This window comes from Chenopodium album, chromosome 4 (genome assembly GCF_948465745.1).
Source record: "Chenopodium album chromosome 4, dcCheAlbu1.1, whole genome shotgun sequence".
Taxonomy (NCBI): Eukaryota; Viridiplantae; Streptophyta; class Magnoliopsida; order Caryophyllales; family Amaranthaceae; genus Chenopodium; species Chenopodium album.
In genome coordinates, this window is record NC_137837.1 from 51352785 (window position 1) to 51369917 (window position 17133).

General features: G+C 38.8%; 1 non-coding gene across 1 annotated transcript; it reads right to left on the reverse strand.

Moving 5' to 3' along the window:
- Positions 1-6629: 6629 nt before the first annotated feature.
- Positions 6630-6736, reverse strand: LOC145629589 (small nucleolar RNA R71). Its single transcript, XR_014111753.1, has one exon. It is a non-coding gene; the product is annotated as a small nucleolar RNA R71 (small nucleolar RNA).
- Between the last annotated feature and the right edge of the window lie 10397 nt (positions 6737-17133).

Sequence of the window (17133 nt, forward strand, 5' to 3'; positions counted from 1 at the left end):
CGTGAGAAAATATTTTTTATATTCTTATTTGATTTTAAAATCTTTAAAATATGGCAGTTATTTTCCTCCAACGGCAATTTGTTCTGACAGTTGCAATTATGGGCAGTTGTTCATTTATGGAAGTTATTTCCAAATTAAAATAACTTCCAAATATCTTCTGATCCTCTGATTTTATTTCTGATTGTCTCTATAATTCCTCTTGCTATATATTTGCTTCCCTTTCTTTGCTCCGTGATTATTCATCATTCATCAAAAATTCTCAACTTCTCTCTCTACACAAGATCAATTCTTCGAAGCTTAGACAAGCAACAATGGTGAGAAAGGCTGGAACTGGAAGGAAAGGAGGAAGGAAAGGAGGTTCCAAAGCAAGTTTGGCTAGTTCCCCCTCGTCAAAATCTCAAGAAACAATCAAGGATGTTCTTATGAACGTCTCTGAGCAGACTCCTTCACAAGCAACACCAGAAATCAACCCCTCTGAAACTGAACCCATCAAGGCCGTTCCCTTGAGACAAACTCCTTCAAAAGAGAATGTCTTGAAGGAAAAACCTGCTTCACCATCAAAGACTAAAACTTTAAACCATTCTCCACAAAAATCCAAATCCAAAAAGGCCCCAAAAGAGAAATCCATCGAAACCCTCACTCAAATAACTGAAACCGTTTCTTCAAACCCCAAATCACCTTCTGAGGGGGAACCTGTTAAAAAGATAGCCAAGAAACTTGAAAAACAGTTAGAGGAAGTGGCTGATGAAGGATTGGATGAGGAGAAGGAGGACAAGAAGATGGAGGAGGATCTAGATGTAGTGGTGACCAAGGTGGTTGCTGGTACCACTACTGGCTCTGTAAGGAAAAGGCAGACTAGGGCTGCTTCAAAGGTCATTAAGGGCTCAGAAGAGAAGGAGACTACACCATCTGAGCCTAAGAGAGGAGAGAAAAGGAAAGCAACATCATCTGTTTCCCGTATCTCCAAGACTGCTAAAGGTAAACAACCTGTTAACCCCAGTACTGGTGCAACTTCTTTAAGTTCTAGGACTGTGTTATCTGGTTGTGGTGTTGAGAATGAATATTTTGATATTCCTGCTTTGAGTCAAGTTAAGGAACTTCTTGAGTTCCAAGGATGGATGTCTCTGTTTAATGATTTAAATGATGCTTTTGTTGGTCCTGTTCGTCAGTTCTTTGTTAATCTAAAGCAAAACATTGATATGTCTGTGGCATCAACTGTTTCTGGTAGTATTGTACATGTTTCTGAGTCTGTTTTATCTGAGTTGCTGGGTATACCTAGAGATGGTTTTGGTAGATATAGCAGTGATGGGTGGCCCCTAATGGGAGGAGTAACACCTGAGGAGGTTACTCAGTTTTTGTTTGGAAAGAAGGAAGAAGCTGGTTCCCCTAGTGACTTTAGGGAGGCAATTATGTTGGTTCTGCACTCCATGTGTTTGAAGGTCTTTCTGCCCAAGGGTCAAGGCAGAGGTACTGTTAGGATCATGGACATGGTCCTGATCTATCTGATCCTGAAAAAGGTTAAGGTTAATCTGCCTGCTCTAATGATGGAGCACATGTTGTACTGCCATGCTTCATCCCACAACTCCCTGCCTTATGGTTCTTTTATCTGCAAAATCATCAAGGAGCAGAATCCCAAGTTTTCTTTTTCTGGTGAGGTGGTGAGTCTTCAGTTGTTCTCCAAGAAAATACTCACTCAGAAGAAGATTGACTACTCTGGAAAGAGGCTGACTTTTGTAGGTCAAGAAAGTAGCCCAAGGGATGCAGGGAACCAGGAGGAAATCACTCCTGAGGATGTGGCAATGCTTCTTGCCAAGTTGGAAAGGCAGGATGAGAGGATCATAAAGTTGGCTGCCAGTCTAGTGCAGGCTGAAGAAGAAAGGAAGCTTGATAAGCTTATGAACAACAGGAAATTCCTCACTATTTGCAGGGTGATTGATCACCTGTTGCCCCCAGAGTCTGGGATGCAGTTTGACTCTACACACTGTAGGATCATTGAGACGGATGATGAGGAATCCTCCAGTGAGAAGGGTCCTGATGCTGAAAAAGGAGAAGGTTCTGAAGAAGAGGAAAATGAATCTGATGAGGAAGAAGAAGAAGAGACAGAGGAAAAGGAGAAGAAGGAAGAAGAAAAGACAGCTGAGGAAGGTTCTGACTTCGAGGAGGAGATCAACCCAGAGGATGAAGAAGAGGATGAAGATGATGATGAATGATCACTTCAGTCTCCCCCTCCCCTTCCATTAACTGCCATAATATTTGCTGTTCCCCCACACTGCTAGACTGTTTTTCATGCAGTGTGGTTTCTATTATGTTTCTAACCTTCTGGTGTGTAATCCTGAACAGTTTTAAGCTTTTTCTGTTTCATGTGATTGAATAACCTGTTTGTGCTACCCTACAGCATTGAGATTGATCAGTGGTTGAAACTACTGATTTTTGGCTTACTTGCGATATTTTGGTGTGCAATTCTATTTTTTGAATGCTTTTTAATGATGCCAAAAGGGGGAAAAGCAGGTTGATGTTTCTGAAAAGGCCTTGTTAGACAATTAGATTGAGTCTTTTATTTCCTTGAGTCAGATAATCACAAAAACAAGTTAAAATAGAGAGAACAGTTAGATTAACTAACTGTTTCAGTGTCTTTTTCCAAAAATCCAAAAACAAGTTGTTTCTTTTAAATGAAGATGGCTATCCTGGTCAGTCATCAGTGTCATAAGTCTTTTACACAAGATATCCCCTGTGTAGAAAGTCTAGTAGAAAGTCTTGTCTTCTTAAGTGTAGATTAGAACTTTCTTTACTTTGCTGTTTCTCACTAACGTGCAGGTGCAGGAAACTTCAAAGTGTTTGTCATCATCAAAAAGGGGGAATTTGTTGAGTCACTTAAGGTTTTGAGTGATGACAAACAGCTGACTAGCTGGTTCTTGTTGGTTTTATATTATATCAACTGACATTTTGAACAGGAACAGCTATCCCAAGTACTTGAGGCAATATGAAGTTCTTTTGAATCAAAGCATTCAAGAAATCTGTATCAGAATGTTCTATCAAGGAAGGCCGTCAAGACTTGAAGATTATGAAGTCTCTCAGATTAGGATAGTTGATCTTTGTAGTCTTTATAATGTTAAGTGTGCATGGATGTTTGTACGTGAGCTATCTGTATCCCTTACTTAGAATATTTAGTGTTGTAGAGATCAGGAAAAGTTGACCTGATCTCTAGGACACTAACAGGTTGGGAAACAGCTGCTTCGTAGCTTGTTTCATGAACCTGGACATTAGTTCAGTAAATATTTTCTGGAATATATATTTCCTATCCTTAGAGAATATTTACTAAACTAATTGATTCAGTTTATGCAGAGTTGGAGATGAATTATTTCGCATATAACTTAGAATATATTATTCTACCCATTTATGGAAAGTAGAATAATATCTTAGAATATCTCTTATTTACAAAATAAAAGATATTCTATTTACCTAAGTTATGATCTGAAAAGATCACGAAAGAATTCATCTCCCAACCTTATAAAAGCATAAACTCGATCAGAATTTCGAGTGAGCTTTTCTGAAAAACTTCTCTATCTTTGAAAGCTCGAAATACACTCTAAGGGAAATAGTTAGTTCATCTCTTACAAACTATTTATGCACACAGTAAGGATTGTTTTGTAATTATCTCTTGTAAGCTTTGAGTAGGAAGCATTTAGAGGGAAACAAAGGGTTTGTATTGAATCACTAAGAGGTTAGTGATTGGGTAGCATTTACGAGTGTGAGTGCAAGTGCTTGTGAGTTCAAGTGCGAAGTGACACCTAGAGTTAGGTGTGGGGATCACGAGTGTGATCATTTGTAATTGCTTTTGTTTTTCAGAGTTGATTAATAAAAGTAATTAGGGTAGTGGAGGACGTAGGCTCAGAGTTGAGCTGAACCTCGTTAAATCTTTGTGTTGATTATTTATTGAATTTTCTGTTTCCGCTGCAGGACCAGTTCATCACCTGGTCCCCCTACATAAATAGAGAATAAAATCCAATAATTCTTAACACTGCCCTGTACTCAATTCAACCCCCCCCCCCCTTCTTGAGTACCAGCTGCACTTTCACGGTCGTTTTTCTCTATAATTAGGGTTTATTTCCTCCGTTTTAATCACCAACAATCCTCAACAATTATCTTTCTATTCTCTCTCAAAGCTAAAAGCTTATTCTTTCCCCCTCTTTCTAAGCGTAGCCTTTTCAAACACCATTCGTCCATCACGAGACTTAGACACACATATCTAAGCTCGAACTTGCCTTCGCCCTCGACGTGAAAGGTTGATCATTTTTTAGGGTTTAGTCCCATATCTCTATTTCAATTATTTAAATTAATTGTTTGATTTAATATTTCATCAAACTTACGTGTGTATTTTTATAGAAAGCATGCTTATATTATGTTAATGTCTAGTATCATGTTAGGATATCCTTTATTGCTTTCTAGTATTATAATTATGTTGCTTCCTATTTCTCATATCATGTTACTATCATGTTGGGGTTAATGTTTTGATCTTTATTATTTAGTGACATTGATATGTCCATTTTATATAGTGTTTTACCCCCGTCCCTTGGTCGTTATTAGTAGTGTTTTTGGCTCTTTCGGGCCACTTTTAGTACTAATTTGTGTGTTCTAGTGTTTTCGTAGTTTTAGTTGTATTTTACAGGAAATTTCACTCTTGGAGCATTTTCCCGGGCTTTATGGATCGACTACGGAAGCTAGAAGGACACGACCACTCTTAAAGCCCAGGATCGGTGAGAGCCGGTGATTAAGGGCTCGGTATGTGATACCGGGGCTATTGGATCAATTAATCAAGACCCAATGAGGAAATCCAGATTGGGCCGAGGAATCGAGCCCAATCGAAATCCAAGCCTCAGAGAAGAAGCCGGGTCCGATCGGGCAAGCATACGCCCGATCGGGAGAGTGCACGCAAAAGCAAGCCTCAGGAAGAAGCGCGCCCGATCGGGTGAGCGTAGGCTCGATCGGGCGCAGCATACCAAGCAAGGGCAGAGTAAAAAGGCGGACCCGATCGGGCAGCCCTTCGCCCGATCGGGCGCGTGTTTTCTTAGTAGCTGATTAGTTTAGTTTTAATTCTTGTTTTAGGAAAGGTTTAAATACGATTATGTACGGATTTTTAGTTTACCTTCTTTCTTAGACTTTCTCTCTCTACTTAGTATTTTCTCTCTCTTAAATTCTCTCTAAACTTTTGTTCTTAATACTTCCTTTAATTCCAGATTTATTCTTGGTACAATTTCTTCCCTTTTAATTTCAGCTATTTTAATTGCTTTCTTGACTATGCTTTTAATTATTTACTTGATTGGCTTAGTTATGATGATTAGAGAGTAGTTCCATTCTAGGGTTTATGGGGATCCATAATTAATATGAAGGGATAGTTTGTTATTATTGATATTTGATATTGCATGATAATTTCCTATTGAATTGTTTTAATTCTTTGCAATTAGATTATGAATCGAGCAGATATAATTTGATTGTGAATGTTTAGCAATATTGAATTGATGAATCAAGCAGATGTTAATTTAATGTTAAAGGCTATTTTTAATAGGAACTTAGGTCTAGTAAATTGCGAGAGCCTGTTAGATCTATGTTGATTAAAAAATTGCGAGAGCCTGTTAATCATGTTATTTGTGCATTGTTAATTATTAATTACTTTGTTCTATCCCGGAATATTAATTATTGGTGAACCTGTGACCCTAGGCTTCCTTATTATTGTTTCTTTTCTCCCTAAACTTATTCTTCGTAGTACAGAATTCATACCTAAAATTATTGGTTACTTAGATAATTTAGATTATAATAATTAATTAGATTTATAAAGACCTGTTTCCCTGTGGAGTTCGACTCTACTTCCCTATCTACTTTAGTTAGAGATTTAGGTAATTATTTTTTATTAGGGGATACGACTTTACCCTGTCAAAATTTGGCGCCGTTGCCGGGGAAACGGTTTTATTTTTATTTCTGATTGTTTTTGTAGTCTAGATTATTTCCTTTTTTTGTCTTAGAGAGCGATAGTTCTCTGAGACAAATCTCACATTTGCTTCTAGTTTTTGTTTATGCTCAGGTGTTCCAGATCAGGTTATATCCCATTCGATCCTGAGATCGAACGTTCCTTCCATAAACAGAAAAATCTCTACAAGCAAATCCTGGCGGATTCTAGTGATAATAACAATAATCACCGCGATCCTCCAACTAATTCTAGTGATTTAGAGGCATCATCAGACGCAGAATCAGAGATGACGGCTCCAAAGAAGCTTAGTGATTATTCACAACCAAAGCTTACGGATTTTCCACATCTCACCCCTACTCCGGCTCTTGATGGGGTTCAATTCGAAATCAAACCTCAATTTATAACGATGATAGAGAGGAAGCAATTCAGTTGAGCCAAGGGTGAAGACCCGAATCTTCACATTGCCGACTATTGTCAATATTACAACACCATCAGGCAAGCCGGGGTCACTCAAGACCAAATCAGGGAGATTCTTTTTCCCTTCTCTTTAACTGGAAAAGCTAAATTGTGGTTTAATGGCTTAAATAGAACTACACTTGGTATAACTGACTCTGAAACTCTTGTTTTGAATTTTTATAACAAGTATTATCCTGCAGAGAGAACAGCAGTACTACGGAGTGCGATTCATAACTTTGCCCAAGAAGCCGATGAGTCTTTATATGAGGCTTGGGAGAGGTTCAAGGACCTACAAAGATAATGCCCTCACCATAATTTAGCGCAACGGCAGTTGATCCAAGCCTTTTATAACGGCATTGGAAATTCCTCTAGAATAATTTTAGACTCTGCAGCTAGTGGGAGATTTATGAATCTTAATGTTGATGATGCAGGTCAGGTTATTGAAGATATGGCGATACACAATTCCCAATATGGGAATCCTAGAGGATTTGCTAACAAGGGAAAGCATAGTGTCGACTCTGTATCCTTTTTGCAAGCTCAACTAACCTCTATTTGCCAAAAATTAGATAATCTGAGCACTGCTAATGTAGCCAATGTTTCTGCGATTAATAATAATTCTAATGAGGCTTTCTGTGAAAATTGTGGTATTGTAGGTCATTGGGAGCAGGATTGCAGGAGTTCCGTGGAGCAAGTTAATGCCTTCCAAGCTTACAGGCAGAATAACCCATACTCCAACACTTATAATCCTGGGTATCGGAATCATCCATACCTTTATTACCGGAGCACTAATGTTCAAAATCCACCACCACAAGAACCACAGGCACCACAGCAACAGCAGCAAAAATATTATCATCCCAATGCTAGCCAGAAGAACCAGCCACAGCAACCCTCCCCATCTTCTGACCCTTCTCTGGTGGAAATTAGAGCAATGTTGGCTAATATGCAAAAGCAAATGGAGAGCAGAGATGCGACAATTGATCAAATTATAGCGCATAATAAAATTATGGATAATCAAATTGCGCAACTCTCCGCTACTCTACAAGCCCTCCAACAGGGAGCCTTGCCGGCACAGCCTACTAGGCCTACGGATCAAGCATTTGCAGTTACTCTAAGGAGTGGTTCAAACTATGAAGGGTCCTCTATGCCCAAAGTTGATGAACCTGTTTTATCAAATAATGCTAATCTTGATTCCATTAAACCAAACAATGTAGTTGATAGCCCTGCAGGGCTAAAGGATATAACTAACATATCTAATTTTACATTGCAGGGTACAACTCCAGAGAAGGTGGCTACTCCAGACAAGAATAATAATGTTCCAAAGCCAATTATCAAACTCCCTTTCCCCAATCGTCAATTGAAGACAAACGTGGATAAGCAATTTGGTAAGTTCTTGGAGGTGGTAAAAGATTTGAAGGTAACAGTTCCCTTTACTGAATTGATCACACAAATCCCCTCATATGCAAAATTTTTGAAAGAAATATTGACGAGAAAAAGGTCTATTAGTGAGATAGAGACAGTAGCTTTCACTACAGAGTGTAGTGCCGTACTTCAGAATAAGTCTCCACCTAAATTAAAAGATCCGGGTAGTTTTTCTATCCCTTGTCATATTGGCAATCTCTTGGTTGATAATGCATTATGTGATTTGGGTGCTAGTGTTAGCGTCGTGCCATTATCTGTGTGTTCTAAGTTGAATATGGGTAAATTAAAAGTCACCAATATAACTCTACAAATGGCCGACCGCTCTTTCAAATACCCCTTAGGTGTTTTAGAGGATGTCCCCGTTAGAGTAGGTAAATTTTATATACCTGTAGACTTTGTTGTTCTTGACATGGCTGAGGATATGCAAACCCCAATTATTTTGGGTAAACCATTCCTTAACACTGCAGGAGCAGTCATAGATGTATGAAGTGGTAAGTTAACACTATCAGTAGGGGATGATAAAGTTATTTTTAATCTGAATAATGCCCCTAAAAGCTCCATGACTGAGGAGAAATGTTTCAGTGTTAATGTGGTTGTAAATTATTCTAATAAGCCCCAAGCTCTTGAAAAAGATCCCTTGGAGGTGGTATCTTGTGTCGCATCCTTTTCAGATGAGATAGACAAATGGCAGAAGGAAGTCGATGCAATAGAAAGAGCACTCTACAATGTTGGTCTTGGTTTTGAGGGTGAAAAGGTGGAACCGTTAAAGCAAGTTGTGCGAATCGAGCCTACGGTAAGTGTTCCGCCAGATCGAGTTGCAAGTGTTGAACGCAATGACAATTTGAAGCAACACTCGATCGAAGAAGGATTTTTAGTGCGTAGCATTGAAGATTCCCCAATCCAAGTCAAAGAGGATCCACCAGATAAGGTGGTTTGGCGTCCCACAGGGTATGTCGGAAAGCTGAATCACAGCCTGAACACCGCTAGACCGGGTGAGAAACCACTCGATCAAGCGTTAGGCCAAGGGTCCTAGATATTGTACTTGGTAAGAAGGTCGTGCGGGACCTAGATAAACCAGCGCTTTGCGGGAGGCAACCCGTATTTCATGCTTTCTAGGCTAGTTTCCCTTTTCCTTATTTTTGATTTTTATTTTAGAGAGGCGAGGAGAGTGATATTTCACCAGTTATAAGTGTTGTTGTACAGGTATGAATTTGACAGGTATAAAGACTTAGGAAAAATTTGAAGAAGAAAAGAAATCGAAGAAAAAGGAGTACAGCCGAGTTGGGCTCGGGCCCGATCGGGCGAGGCTCGCCCGATCAGGCGCGCAAGCAAGGTTGAATTCGGAGCTATTTTCGCCCGATCGGGCGAAGCTTGCCCGATCGGGCGCATTTTTGTGGAAAATCGAGTGAAGGAAAAGAAATGTCGGGCGAAGCTCGCCCGATCGGGCGAGCAAAGTGGAGAAATTTTGCTTCGTGTTCGCGCCCGATCGGGCGGAGCTTGCCCGATCGGGCGCGCAACTGGAGTTCTGGAAAATCGTTTGTTCGCCCGATCGGGCGAAGCTCGCCCGATCGGCCACGACCCCTTTATTTTCTTTTCTCTTCTTTCTTTCCTCACTTTCTCCTTATTTCATCTTCTTCATTTCACTTTCTCTCTCTAAAACCTCCATTTTTAAACCTTCAACCTACACTTCAATTCAAGATCTCCTCCAATTCTTCCATCCAAACTCAAAAATTCTTACATGTTCCAACTCCTCTCATCTTCCTCTACAATCTACACTAATTTTCCACTACTTTCTCTCAAATTTTCTCAAACCCTAAGAGAGAGAAACCTTCAATTTCCTACTATTTTACAAGAAGATGGCCTCAAAACGTTCAAGGAATCAAAGGGTTGAGAGTTCGAGGGCACCACAACCAACGGTCAACCCGGATATTCAAATTCCGGGATGGGAGGAGGTTGTCATTACCTCAGAGGAGCAACGGGTTAGAATGGTCAACCTCATCGATTGCTAGGTAATCTGTACCCGTTTTATTCATCATGCCACACTAGTTAGGTTAGGCCTAGATAAATATTTGGAAAAATTGTTCAAAGGTATAGGCATGAGTGGTTTCTTTCAAATGTGCCATGATACATATGACTACTTAACATTGGAATTTATTTCAAGTTTTAATGTTATTAAAATGAATGCACTAATTACTCATGTACAATTCTGATTGTTAAACAACGATGTGAGACTAACTCTTAAAGAATTTGGAAAGTTGTTTGATTTAAAATCGGATAAACCAATTGAACCCTCTCAAGACCACACCGCCGTGGTCTATAAGAGGCTAAATGGGGAGGATTTAGTGAACCTCCAGCATGCCAAAGGGACGTGGATTCAACATCCCGTCCCAAAACTTTGGCAAAGATTTGCCGGCCTCACTATTTTTGGGAGGCATGAACCGGAAAATGTTAGGAGAGATGAATTGGAACTATTGGCATCCTATGTAATTCCTACCGCTGAAAAATTGAACATACCCCATAGGATAGCCAATCACATCCAAAGGGCGGCCAATGCGGCCGAGGCTAGTAGGTCTAGGGCGCCTATTTATTTTGGGGGGTTAGTGACCCACATTGCTAGGAAACACCTAGGTTGGAACCCGGATGGGCATAGGAAAGTTGTGGGATCGAACCTCATGGACCTACCCTATTTAGGGAGTTTGAACTGGGTGCAACCTGTGGGGAGTGATACTTGGTGGATAGTCCACCGACAATCGGGTAGGAGAGACCAAGCCTTTACCTTACCCAACCCCGCCTTGACCAAATTTGAGAGGGGGAAGCCCTCTTATACTTTCGAGATAAATGGTCAAGGTGAGGTTCAACCACCTCACCCTTCACCACAACCCCACCATTCCCCCATTCACCATTCACCACACTACCAACCACCTCCACCCTTCACCTATGGCATACCCACATCCTCGGTCGATTACAACGTCGACCCCAATGCCCCATATGACTTTTCGGCTTTTAGGAGCCAATTAGACCGCATCGAGACGGGGCAAGGGAGATTTGAGGGTATGATGCGAAACCTAGACTCTAGGTTAAGCACCTTAGATGGGCGGGTTGGTTACATAGAGAGGAACCTAGGGAGGGGCCTTTATCCCATGTATGATGATTACGCCCGTCGGGGGGATATTCCTCCCGATTCACTTACTCCCGATTGGTTCCAATACCCCCAAGGAGGGTATTCTCACCCCGGTGCGTATGGTACTTATGTGGACTACTCTTCGGTCCACGGATATGGGGGTGATTCTCCTTTTGGGGATATGGGTGGCAATGTGGACCCTAACTACTTTGCATGTGGTTCGGGGTATGGAGGTGGTGGCTCTTGCCATGGAGGAGCCGGTTCTAGCCACGGCGGGGGCTATTCGAGGATGGATGAGGATGAGGAGTAGGCTACTCTCCCAAGTCAATGAGGGCATTGCTTGATTTGGCTTGGGGGGTGTTCTTTCACTTGGTAATTCTCTTCCTTTTCTCTCTTTATTTGCTATCTAGTATAGTTTTTATTTTCTTTCCTAGGTTAGTTTTATTGCTTTCTTTATATATGAAAAATACAAAAAAATTAAAAAATAAAAAAAAATCAAAAATACGTTCCAATGAATTGTAAATCATGCTTCCCTGTGCCTCGTACTTGAGAAAAATTTGTTTTGATTCTTGGTTATTGATAACGAGCATTGTGGATTTGTTGGTCATGATTTGAAGTTTAATTGCTTGGGTTCCTAAACATGAGTCAATTTTGCCCAACTACTTGTGAATATAGTGCTTGACTAGTTGATTTGGTTAGAAAATGTGTGATAGTTCCATAGTTCCTGGTATGTCAATGAATTTGAGTATTGATTTGCAACTATGACTAGCGTTTCATGACTTATTATTATGCACATGAGGAGGACGAAGGCGTTCATTCTTTTAGGTAGCTTTCAGATTTATTTAGATACATTTGTTCCCTTCTTGCTACCCATGTTGTTGCCTTGACTTTTTATTGTTTATAGCCACATTAAAAGCCTTAATTTCCCCATTGGTTACTAGTCCCAAGCTTGGCTTGGGGGAGCTATTAGTGAGTAAGGTGAGGGAGTTTGTAGTGTGCACATTATTTGCACAATTTGGGTGGGTTTTGAGAAGTAATTTGTTCTTGATCATATTTTTGTTTTGATGAGTTTAAAAGTTGTATATATTTGAGAAAAATAAAAGTGTGATGAAAAAAAAGAAGTTCAAAAAAAAAAAGTGAGAAATTTGAAAAAAAAAAAAGAAGAAAGTAAACTTCTAAGAAAAAAAAAAAAAAAAAAAGTGTTTGATGTTCAAATGTTCTAAGTGAAGGTTAATCAAAAGAAAAGAAGGGAAAAAAAAGTTGGGTTTCAATGTAAATATTCCAAGTTATGAGTTCAAAGTTTGTTATTCACTCTTATTCCATATTATCATATTTTTATGAGTGAAATTGTAAGTGTTGGGATTGTTTATATTGTTTGGAGTATATTTGGTGGATTGTTGTTGGAGTTGGTTATGTTGGAGATGTGTATGATCATTATTTTTTATCATGGGTTTATTAGGATTTGGCTCCCTTTTAGCATAGCTTTTCTCTCACATAATCCCAAATTTATCCTACCTTTACCCTAGCCTTACATTACAAGCTTAAAAGACCTTTCGACCTTGTGCATAGAAGTTATGTAAATGTGAAAGTGTTGTTTATCAATGCAAGTTATGACTTGGCATATTTCGAGTCGACTAGTAGGATGAGCATTCAATGTTTTTATACACACGAGAGTGTGAGTTGGGAGGGCATTGTTCACATTAAAGGGGTTGGTTGGAGAGCGATCGAGTACATTCTTTACTCGCCACATAAATGAGAGTTGAGTGTGTGAGCACAAGTCTTGAATTCTATATGCTCTTGTGGTTTGCTCTACTTGACAATTGTTGGGGAGGAAGGGTGATTAGATGAATAATATTGATTGATGTTGAAGCGTGTTCATTAGATTTGCCTTGAATCGTCGGTTTTTGATTTGATTATTGGGGTGAAGTATGTTTTATATGTTCATTGATGAGCTCTTTGCTTAGGGACAAGCAAAGGTTTGGCTTGGGAGAGTTTGATATGTCCATTTTATATAGTGTTTTACCCCCGTCCCTTGGTCGTTATTAGTAGTGTTTTTGACTCTTTCGGGCCACTTTTATTACTAATTTGTGTGTTCTAGTGTTTTCGTAGTTTTAGTTGTATTTTACAGGAAATTGCACTCTTGGAGCATTTTCCCGGGCTTTATGGATCGACTACGGAAGCTAGAAGGACACGACCACTCTTGAAGCCTAGGATCGGTGAGAGCCGGTGATTAAGGGCTCGGTATGTGATACCGGGGCTATTGGATCAATTAATCAAGACCCAATGAGGAAATCCAGATTGGGCCGAGGAATCAAGCCCAATCGAAATCCAAGCCTCAAAGAAGAAGCCGGGCCCGATCAGTCAAGCATACGCCCGATCGGGCGAGTACACGCAAAAGCAAGCCTCATGATATGTCTAGTTTATATAGTGTTTTATCCCCGTCCCTTGGTCGTTATTAGTAGTGTTTTTTGGCTCTTTCGGGCCACTTTTATTACTAATTTGTGTGTTCTAGTGTTTTCGTAGTTTTAGTTGTATTTTACAGGAAATTGCACTCTTGGAGCATTTTCCCGGGCTTTATTGGATCAACTACGGAAGCTAGAAGGACACGACCACTTTTGGAGCCCAGGATCGGTGAGAGCCGGTGATTAAGGGCTCGGTAATTGGGATCACGAGGCATTTGGACCAAGTATTCGAGACCAGAGAGGAAATCCGGATTGGGCCGAGAAATCTAGCCCAATCGAAGTTCAAGCCTCGAAGAAGAAGACCGGGCCCGATCGGGCAAGCATACGCCCGATCGTGCGGCTGCGCGCATAAGGACCCTCAAGGAAGAGGCGCGCCCGATCGAGTGAGCTAAGCTCGATCGGGCGCGGCACATCAGTAAAGGGCATTGTAAAAAAGGTGGGCCCGATCGGGCGGCCCTTCGCCCGATCGGGCGCTTGTTTTCTTAGAAGCTGATTAGTTTAGTTTTAATTCTTGTTTTAGGAGAGGTTTAAATACGTTTTGTACGGAATTATTAGTCACCTTCTTTCTTAGACTTTCTCTCTCTACTTAGTATTTTCTCTCTCTTAAATTCTCTGTAAACTTTTGTTCTTAATACTTCCTTTAATTCCAGATTTATTTTTGGTACAATTTCTTCCCTTTTTAATTTCAGCTATTTTAATTGTTTTCTTGATTATGCTTTTAATTATTTACTTGATTGGCTTAGTTATGATGATTAGTGAGTAGTTCCATTCTAGGGTTTATGGGGATCCATAATTAATATGAAGGGATAGTTTGTTATTATTGATTATTGATATTGCATGATAATTTCCTATTGAATTGTTTTAATTCTTTGCAATTAGATTATGAATCGAGCAGATGTAATTTGATTGTGAATGTTTAGCAATATTAAATTGATGAATCGAGCAGATGTTAATTTAATATTAAAGGCTAATTTTAATAGGAACTTAGGTCTAGTAAATTGCGAGAGCATGTTAGATCTATGTTGATTAATAAATTGCGAGAGCCTGTTAATCGTGTTATCTGTGCATTGTTAATTATTAATTACTTTGTTTATCCCGGAATATTAATTATTGGTGAACCTGTGACCCTAGGTTTCCTTATTATTGATTCTTTTCTCCCTAAACTTATTCTTCGTAGTATAGAATTCATACCTAAAAATATTGGTTACTTGGATAATTTAGATTATAATAATTAATTAGAATTAAAAAGACTTGTTTCCCTGTGGAGTTCGACCCTACTTCCCTATCTACTGTAGTTAGTGATTTAGGTAATTATTTTTTATTAGGGGATACGACTTTACCCTGTCACCTCAGGAAGAAGCGCGCCCGATCGGGTGAGCGTAGGCTCGATCGGGCGCAGCATACCAAGCAAGGACAGAGTAAAAAGGCGGGCCCGATCGGGCGGTCCTTCGCCCGATCGGGCGGTCCTTCGCCCGATCGGGCGCGTGTTTTCTTAGTAGCTGATTAGTTTAGTTTTAATTCTTGTTTTAGGAAAGGTTTAAATACGATTTTGTACGGAATTTTTAGTTTACCTTCTTTCTTAGACTTTCTCTCTCTACTTAGTATTTTCTCTCTCTTAAATTCTCTCTAAACTTTTGTTCTTAATACTTCCTTTAATTCCAGATTTATTCTTGGTACAATTTCTTCCCTTTTAATTTCAGCTATTTTAATTGCTTTCTTGACTATGCTTTTAATTATTTACTTGATTGGCTTAGTTATGATGATTAGTGAGTAGTTCCATTCTAGGGTTTATGGGGATCCATAATTAATATGAAGGGATAGTTTGTTATTATTGTTATTTGATATTGCATGATAATTTCCTATTGAATTGTTTTAATTCTTTGCAATTAGATTATGAATCGAGCAGATGTAATTTGATTGTGAATGTTTAGCAATATTGAATTGATGAATCGAGCAGATGTTAATTTAATGTTAAAGGCTATTTTTAATAGGAACTTAGGTCTAGTAAATTGCGAGAGCCTGTTAGATCTATGTTGATTAATAAATTGCGAGAGCCTGTTAATCATGTTATCTGTGCATTGTTAATTATTAATTACTTCGTTCTATCCCGGAATATTAATTATTGGTGAACCTGTGACCCTAGGCTTCCTTATTATTGTTTCTTTTCTCCCTAAACTTATTCTTCGTAGTACAGAATTCATACCCAAAATTATTGGTTACTTAGATAATTTAGATTATAATAATTAATTAGATTTAAAAAGACATGTTTCCCTTTGGAGTTCGACCCTACTTCCCTATCTACTTTAGTTAGAGATTTAGGTAATTATTTTTTATTAGGGGATACGACTTTACCGTGTCAGACATGCTAGGATTTGTTTATTAATCATGTTAGTATCATGTCTAGGATCTTGCTAATATTATTATGCTTTGATGAGATTGAGATTATTATGATGATGATGAGTTGTTGTATCAATATTATTATGTTGCTTGATATTATTGTTATTACTTGATCACGCCCTTTTATGCAGGTTTAAAGGGAATTTTTACTTGAAATCACACTTAATAAGATAATTAATAAGTTTATTTAGGCTAATATGATTTTAATTCAAGTGATTGCCAATAATAGATTTGTTTGTGCATTAATATTCAACCAACTTAGATTAAACAGGTTTAGGGTTAATATATTGATTATATGTTAGTCAGAAAGCGCACATGAATATGAGAAGAATAAAGTAGTGGCCTATTTAGCGCAGCTTCAATCTCTTTTAGGTTGGATTTGTACCTTCACCCCCGAATATCCAGTCATGAATCCAGACCACTATGGAGTTAGCGATCTCTTGGATCGTGAAGGGGTTTAACCTTCACCCTATGAACGGTTTACAAGTTCCTAAAACTTGTTGGCTACTATTTTGCTCTAGCTTCCTTCTCTTTGGATGCCACCATACTTAAGTGTATGATCACAGTGGGACTCAAGTGTGGGATGCTTGAGATATTCCCTACAAGGGCAATTAATGACTAACGGTCGTTAACTCCATTAGTCATTAGGGTTTAATCATGACACATGTCATGGTATAATTGCTTCATTTTAATTATTTATTTTAATTAATAAAAATTAAAAAATTTCTCAATTATCGTGATAAAAATTGTTCAAGTAAAGTTTCTGGGGTTATTTTGACCTCTTATGTATTAAAATTAAGCTCGGAATTAGCAAAAAAAAATGTAAATGCCCCGTTTTGTGTGTCGAAAAATATCTCGATTAGCTAGTCATCATTTTTAACCCATAAAAATTGATCGTGCAAGGTTTTAGAAGTTATTTTGATCCTTTGTGGTTTCAAATTAGGCTCGGAATTGACAAAAAAAATAACTTAAATGCCCTATTTTGTATGTCAAGAAATATCTTTATTAGCGTGTCGGTTTTTTTTTATTTTTAAATTGACTTGTGTAGACACCTAAATATGTCTCCCCAAAACCAAACTCGATGATGAACAACCTTTCACCGCCATTATTGGTAGGGTTGATTATTTAATCTTTGGAGTGCTTAAATACATGTTTCCATTCAATACATTTTATAAACCAATCCAATTCATAGCTCATTTCCTGAAACCATGACTTACTTTCCACTTTCCATATCCACATCAAAAAACGAGAGAAACTGATTTTGTGGCCCAATAATTTTAATCCAATTATTATTTGGTTGAATAGGCCTTGAAATA